This window comes from Nicotiana tomentosiformis, chromosome 1 (assembly GCF_000390325.3).
Source record: "Nicotiana tomentosiformis chromosome 1, ASM39032v3, whole genome shotgun sequence".
NCBI classification, from domain to species: Eukaryota; Viridiplantae; Streptophyta; class Magnoliopsida; order Solanales; family Solanaceae; genus Nicotiana; species Nicotiana tomentosiformis.
Window position 1 is genome coordinate 131,994,032 of NC_090812.1, and position 8,095 is coordinate 132,002,126.

General features: G+C 38.9%; 1 non-coding gene across 1 annotated transcript; it reads right to left on the reverse strand.

The window, feature by feature from the left end:
* Nucleotides 1–7,746: 7,746 nt before the first annotated feature.
* Nucleotides 7,747–7,853, reverse strand: LOC117276331 (small nucleolar RNA R71). Its single transcript, XR_004506590.1, has one exon. It is a non-coding gene; the product is annotated as a small nucleolar RNA R71 (small nucleolar RNA).
* Between the last annotated feature and the right edge of the window lie 242 nt (nt 7,854–8,095).

Genomic DNA, 8,095 nt, shown 5'->3' on the forward strand with positions numbered 1-8,095 from the left:
AAGATGGACGGTATTAACCTTGTAAACAAAAGGCAGCCTGCAAAGAATCACTTACCATGACGGTACTAGTTCTAATATCCTGACAACCACTAGTAAGAGCTCAGTGTGGATATAAGTGACACAATTCAAGGGGCCTTTAGAATTTAAGCTAAGGATGTAATGCCAAAAGGCAATTTAGTATTGATAGAAATTTTGCCAAATATTCAACAGTGAGAATTAAGGAGGCGTAACCCTCGGTCAGATGAGAACACGAACATTAGCTAAACCAAAAGAAAAAATGAGACAATGTTAAAAATATGAATATCTCTGAAAGACCGAAGTTCATAATATGTGTAACCCTTCAAGGGCATGCCACCTAAGAAGCTCAACCATAAGAGAAAGATTCGACTATGAGGATAAGAAGTCGATAAGTTAAACCTTGTCAAAAGTTATAAAGGACTCGAACACTGAGGAAATTACTAGTTGAAAGAAAGGATGAAAGAAGCAGAATCAACCTATAAGGTAACATTCGTCCATATAGATTCCTTGACACATAAATAAAAGCTTGTATAGCCTTGTAAAAAACACAGGGTAGTATGAATGGTTACATGTTTTAGTGAAATTTGTGACTTAACCCCCATGGAATTTTACATTCAAGGACTAATGTCCTTAAGGGGGGAGGATGTTACATTCTCCATTTTCACACGTTAAAGTGTGTCATGATGTAATCGACATAAGCTCGGAGACCAAGACTATTCTCAAGTTTATGAGTGTATAAAACCATTCATAGCACTGTTGGAATCTTTATAAGTTAAACGAATAGAAGCAAATAAGTTTCGTCGAAAGTCGGCAATTTCGAAATGTTACAACCCGTACTTCTGGGCTGAGACTTGGTGATTAACATGATAATATGGTGATGTTATGAGTTATTTTAGACTTATGATATTGGTGTGTTATGTTTTGAAATCAAATGAGTTATGAAACAAAAGGCGACAAAAGTTGTCGCAAAATATGTTTATAATTTTACTGCAATTTTAGGTCTAATGTCACTGAGCTTTTCTCCCAATGTACTTGGATTTATTGGGTGATCCACCCACAAAGTTTAAGTTCTATGAGTATAGTTTCCAACACATTAAACCATTTATCGATAAGATGTCATAGTAGAGAGATATCCGTATTTTTGCGGGCCTGCGCAAGCAACTCCCTTTGGGACCCACAGGGTCGGTTGAAAATTATCTTGATATATAAAGTTAAGGCCTTCGTCTCCAAGACTCATTTTCGACCCAAATTAGACCTAAAACTCTCTATAGACCTCCTAAACATATCCTTAGGGTTTGGAAATCAATCAGAGGTGGAGAAGGTGAAACAAGTAGATTCAAGCCTTACGAACCCGAACTAGTTTATAGTTTGTTGCTTTCTCTCTTCGTGGATGATTGAGGAAGACATAGCAACAAATTAAACTCTGAAAATTGGGACTTGTGTGCCATAAGGTATTTTATTCACCCCTCTCATTGGCTTGAGTCGTTTTAAATCCATAGAAAGCCTAGATGTTGAAGGAAAACATGTTAAACTTGAAGTTGGAAGTATGTTTGATATGTTGTACGTATGGGACTGTTTTGGAAGGATTTTTGAGCTAGGTTTCGGTTGGTTCTTGATGTAGTAGCTTGGATGTGTTGTTTGTATGTTGTTCTTGTCATCTTTTGTGTTGGTTTGAATGGAAAGGAAGTGATATAGGTGCTGCCCAATTTTGTGAAAATCGTAGGTGTACTTTTGTTGATTGTTGGACTGTTTGGGAGGTTTATATGATTTTGTTGATGTTTTTTGGGTTGTTTGATGATTTTTGTAACTTGTGGAACTTCATATAAATAGGTGAGGTGCTGATATATAATAGTTATGATGCTTAAACGATAACGATAGTATTATTTCTCTTATAGTAGACTAAGGAGCCGTGGCATTTGCATAGCTTGAGTTTGGGAAGTGTATACAAGGTATGTGAGGCTATCCCTTTCTTTCTTTTACATGACTCCAATTGTACGTAATGTAAACGAACGAGCTTCCAAAGATATTCCAGTCTTAGAAGCTAGCAGTACTTACATTGTTTCCCTTCTTATGGAATTATTGATGTTGATGGTTCTTCTCTTATTCTTTTATATCAAATGTTATTGGTATTTCATGATTCTCATAAGATTTGTGATGACGAGTTAGCTCTAATAACATATACGTAGGTTACCGACTTTACGTTACTCCGAAAGGGTCAGAGTGTGATTCCATGAGTCCAGCATGCATTATATATGTACCTATTTTACTCTACCGAGTCACGCTATAATCAGCCGAGTACGGTACCTATTGTGCAACTACTGATCAATTGGATTTTACCGAGCTCCACGTGGCCGGATATGATTCTACCGAGCTGTATGATGACCGGGTGTGTTTTAACGAGCCTATTATGGTCGGGTACGATATAATGATGATGATGATGCTCACAGAGGCGTGTGTATATATATATATATATATATATATATATATATATATATATATCGTGCATTTGGCAAGAGTGGGTTGCTCTAGTGGTGAGCACCATCCACTTCCAACCAAGAGGTTGTGAGTTCGAATCACCCCAAGAGCAAGGTGGGGATTTCTTGGAGGGAGGGAGCCGAGGGTCTCTCGGAAACAACCTCTCTACCATCTCTACACCAGGGTAGGAGTAAGGTCTGCGTACACACTACTCTCCCAGACCCCACTAGTGGGATTATACTAGGTTGTTGTTGTTGTATATCATGCATTTCACATTAGTCGCCCTCAGAGGCACTTAGATGTTACAGGTTGTAAATTCTCTATATCTATTTACATTATGGTTCTTATTTATGCTTCATGCCTTACATATTCAGTACGTTATTTGTATTGATGTCTCTTTTATTTGTGGACGCTGCATGTCGTGCTACAGGTCCTAATAGACAGGTTGATGGTCCTCCCAGTAGGCTACAAGTTCACTTGCCTCAGAGTTGCCTTTCGAGTCAGTATACTTATGTACATATGTTTATGGGTATGATGGGGTCTGTCTCGACCTTATGATGTCTATGTTTTGGAGACTGGGAGTTCTTAAAGGCGGACTATTCCTTGGTTGTGTTATGGATAGGTTACTGCGGGTTTTCGGAAGGTTATTACCCATTTTGGGAGGGTCAAAATTTATTTTGGGGGCCCATCAGAAGGCCCAATGAGAATATATGTTCTACATCAGATCAGTTTGTTTACTCAGCATAGCTATTATTGAGGGGTGTGTCATCGACTAGAGTTGATCTTATTCATGTCTTGATTTGTTCCAGGTGTTACTCACCTATGCGACAATGGGTTGTGAGACTGTTGATTATTTATACATGTGATGCGGTTCTGTTTGGGCCTTGTGACAGAACTCGAGCGAGATGGATCTTGGGATGTTGAATGGTTTATTGTGCCTTGGTTCTGGTTTTCCTATCTGTAGTATATTGTGCTATCCATTTCTCCATAGTTATGGTCATGCGCTTCTCGTGCTTGCTTTTGATACACACATGTTTGGCAGGTATGAGAAATTTGGCAATGGATTCCATATGGACCAATAAGTTTGGATCGGGTTGCGCACCGCAATAGAGTTAAGTTTGGATATGATATTTTGTGCTCATTTCGTGTCTCCTTTGTGATATGGGTTCATAGCATTGTGCTTTTTGGTTGTATTTGTTGAACTTGTGGAATGGTTCTCTCATTTGGTTCTCCTTCCATCATTTGTTATATTTGAGTTGTTACTTGAGGGTGCACAGATTGCATCGTATGTAGCTCTCGGTGTCATTGGTGTAGCCTGTCACTCGAGTAGCTTGCACTAGGTAAAATGAGATTTTTTGACCTAGATTTGAGCCATTAGATTTGGTTAAGGCATGTTTGGAAGAGTAATATCACTAGTTAGCTTAGAATTAGGCTATGGTTCTTGGCGGGCGAGAGAGCTCCACAACTTGTTGATCTGATGAGTGGTTATGAGTTTCTACACGTTTCTTTCATCATTGGCAATGTATGAAGGTTCAGAACAAGGTTTCATTTGATATGAGGTATGTCATCGGTACCGAATCTGAGTTATGTGGTATATCATGTGATTATATCTCGGAACATGGGCTTGATGCAGCTTGTTTAGATTATATACATTATTAAGATGTGAGAATCAGGTCTTATAATGAATTCCAGATGTTGGAGATTGGGTCCTAAGGTTTGGGGACTAAGGTTGAAGAAAACAATCTTAAGTCAGCTTGTGTCGGCGGGCTTATATGGATTGAGATGAAGTATGATCACAGATGGGTATGCGTATGGTGAGTTTATACAGTGATTTGATGACTCTGAAATAACTCTTGGCACGTTCGAGGACGAACATATATTTAAGTAGGGAAGAATGTAACGACCCCGACCGGTCATTTTGAGAATTAGAATTTTGTTCGGTGCTTTGAGGTCTTGAGTAGCTTCATATGATGTATTATGACTTGTTTGTATGGTCGACTTTGGTTTACGAATGATTCGGGATTGATTTGGAAGAATGATTCTCTATTTAGAAGCTTTAAATTGGAAGTATTGACCAAGTTTGACTTTTGTGTATTTGACCTCGGATTAGAGTTTTTATGGTTCCTTTATGTCTGAATGGTGATTTTGAACTTGGGCGTATTCCTGAATTTGAGTTCCGGCATTCCTAGATGATTTTGAGGCTAATTACCGTAAGCTGGATATTTGAAGGTTTGGAGAGTCGATAGGATTGACTCATAGTTGACTTTGTGGTTATTGAGGTCGGTTTGGGATTAGGATCCTCGAAATAGGTTCGTCTAGTGATTTATGACTTGTGTGCGAAATTTGAGGCCATTCCAAGTTATTCAGATGTGTTCGACATAAGTTTGGAATTTGGAAATTTAAAATAGTTCATTAAGCTTGAGTTGAGGTATGATTCATGGTTTTGATGTTATTTTATGGGATTCGAGGCCTCGAGTAGGTCCGTATTATGATTTAGGACTTGTTGGTATGTTCGGACGGTGTCCCGAGGGGCTCGTGTGTGTTTCGGGGTGGTTTCAGACCATTTCTTCCTTGTCTATGATTGTTGGTTTCTCTGATTTTTCTAGTGCTATGAGTCTTCATTGCGATCGCATGTGGAGGACCGCGATCGCGGAGTGTATGTTGGAGCTGAATGTATTTTCCTCTTTGCATTCACGACTAGGAGGTAACGTTCATGGAGGTTGAGCGTCTTGCCCATCGCTTTCACAGAGAGGGGTCGCACTCGTGGTTGAGAGTGGGAGCTGGTGGCTATTGTCTCCGCGTTCGCATGGTCCAGGACGCGTTCACAAAGGGTTGGTATCTGTGCTCATCGCATTTGCAAGGTTAGAGACGCGAACGCAAAGTGTAATCTTGGCAATGTTCATCTTAGTGATTCACGATCGTGAAGTGTATTCCGCGATCGCGAAGGGTACTCCTGGTGCAGTTGTATAATATTCTATTTTCGGACATTGAGCTTATTTTATTATATTTTGAGATTAGGAAGGCGATTCTTGGGGCGAATTTCACCACTTGGATTCGGGTAAGTATTTTTTACTCGTGTTTGATTATTATACATGATTACATCTTTGATTTTGGCATTTGGTTGATGAATCTAAAAGAGAAATTGGGGTTTATTGGCAAAACCTTTTCTAAAGTGAATAATTGGGTTTTGAACATTGATTCAGAGTCGGATTTGGATGAAACTTGTATGGTTGAAGTTGTATTCGAATGGGTTGTCAGAATTTGTGAGTTTTGTCGGGTTCCGAGGTGTAGACCCGGGTTGACCTTTTGTTTGACTTTGAGTATTTGATTAAATATTTGACCTTTATTATTTGGGTTTGATTCCTATGGTATTCTTTGGTGTTATTGAGTTATTTTTGGCTAGATTCGAGCCGTTCGGAAGCTGATTCACGCGATAAGGCATTTTTATAGTATATTTTGGCTTGTTTGAGGTAAGTATCTTATCTAAACTTGATTAAGGCACTAGTTTCCTGAGTTATTAGTGATAGCTACGTCCTATGGGTGGCGCACATGTGAGGGGTTGAGCCCGTGTGTGTAGACCAAGGTATTATCCATGCTCGGGTAGTTCTTAGGCTACAATATGCCTTGAATTGATTTCTAAACTTCATTCTATTATGTTTTTTATATTTGTACCCTTTGTGAGCTAAGTGGGTCACATTAGAGGGTACATATAGGTTAATCCCCTGATTGAACATGATAAATGCTATCTTTGTGCTGAAATTGCCTAATTTGAGCTATGGTAGTACACATCGCACATGCATACACCTTAGCTTGTTACTTATATTATTACATGAGTATGTAATTTTATATCCATTATTCATGGACATGTATTCATGTATATATGCTCCCTGCGTGATTTGAGCTGGACTGATAGCACGTGAGTTGTCTGAGCGGTTGTTATTGGTAGCACATGAGTTCTCCATGCGGTTGATATATGACAACACGTGAGTTGTCCGTGCGGTTGGGATATGATAGCATATGAGTTGTCCGTGCGGTTGAGATATAATAGCACATGAGTTGTCCATGCGGATCCGAGATATAATAGCATGTGAGTTGTCCATGCGATTGTCACTATTGGCACGTGAGTTGTTTGTGTGTAGTTATTAGTATATGAGTTGTCCGTGCACCACATGAGTTGTCCGTGCAGCATGTGGATAATGACCAATCCCCCTAGGGTCACCCTCTCTTGTTTTTGATGGTGTATACGCGGGTTGTGAGAAACCGACGGGTTTCTAGTTGATGTGGATTTTGGTAAAGTTGATCATTGGTTGGACTTTGCATGTCTTCTATATTTGCAAATTCCTTGGATGTATACATGATTTTTCTGTATATCTTCTCTATATGCTAGCACCGCAATGTGTACATGCCTTTATGCATATCTTCTCTCTATTCTATCCTACTTGACGAGATGAGACACGATAGATATCTTCTCTATATGTGAATCCGTATGACTTGACTTGTTTAATCACGCATATCTTCTCTATATGCTCTAGTTGAAGGATTAATTGTTGTTTCACGCATATCTTCTCTACATGCAAATTTGATGATTTGAAGATATTAGACACATATCTTCTCTATATACTGGATTGTTAACTGATTCAGGACTTAGCACAGCATCTCTATGTGCAACGATGTGGTTTTATCTGTGTTATATGATTAGATGACACCATCGCTGGGTACTTCTGAAATTCAGTAATTAAACAGTTGTTAGTGAGTATCATTAATAATTCTTCTCACTAGTACCTCGTCGAGGTTAGTTATGATACTTGTTGAGTACATGGGGTCAGTTGTACTCATATTACACTTTTGCACCTTACATGCAAATCTTGGAGCTGAGTTGTTGTGGATGACGGGAACTGGCATTGAAGATGTACCTACTTTTCGGATATTGCTATCACTTGTCCTTGGTAGGTTTAGATTCATACTCTGTTTCTGTATATCCCAAACAGATATTGTATTTATTTTTGTACTAGCTTTGTAAATCTAAATCTTAGTGGCTCATGACTTGCACTACCAATCACTGGGATATTTTATGGAAATTCAGCTATTTCACGTATTGATTACTTATTATTTTTATTAGAATTGTGCAACTATTATTTGGCTTGCCATCATGACTAGGTGGATTTGGGTCGTGACACTTTCCAAAAGGGTCTATAAGGACATGGGAAGACATGACCAAAACATTTTTAGAAAAATACTTCTCATCAAAGGGGGAAATTTAGAAGAGAAATCCATAACTTCTGCCAATAAGACACAGAAACAGTTTTTGAGGCATGGGAGAGGTTCAAGGAGATAGTCAGAAATTGCCAACATAATGGAATTGAATTCTGGATGCAACTCCAAGATTTTTAAGATGGATTGACACCTACATCCAGGAGAACTCTAAGCATTGCAGTTGGAGGTCCCCTTATGAAAAAGACCCATGAAGAGATTGTTGTAATTCTTGATGAACTGTCTAAAGATACAACCCAATGGCATGCTGAGGGAAACTAAAGAAGAAAATCACTTAGGTCCATCAAGTGGATTCCAATACCTAAATGCAAGCTCATCTTGACTCAATGGA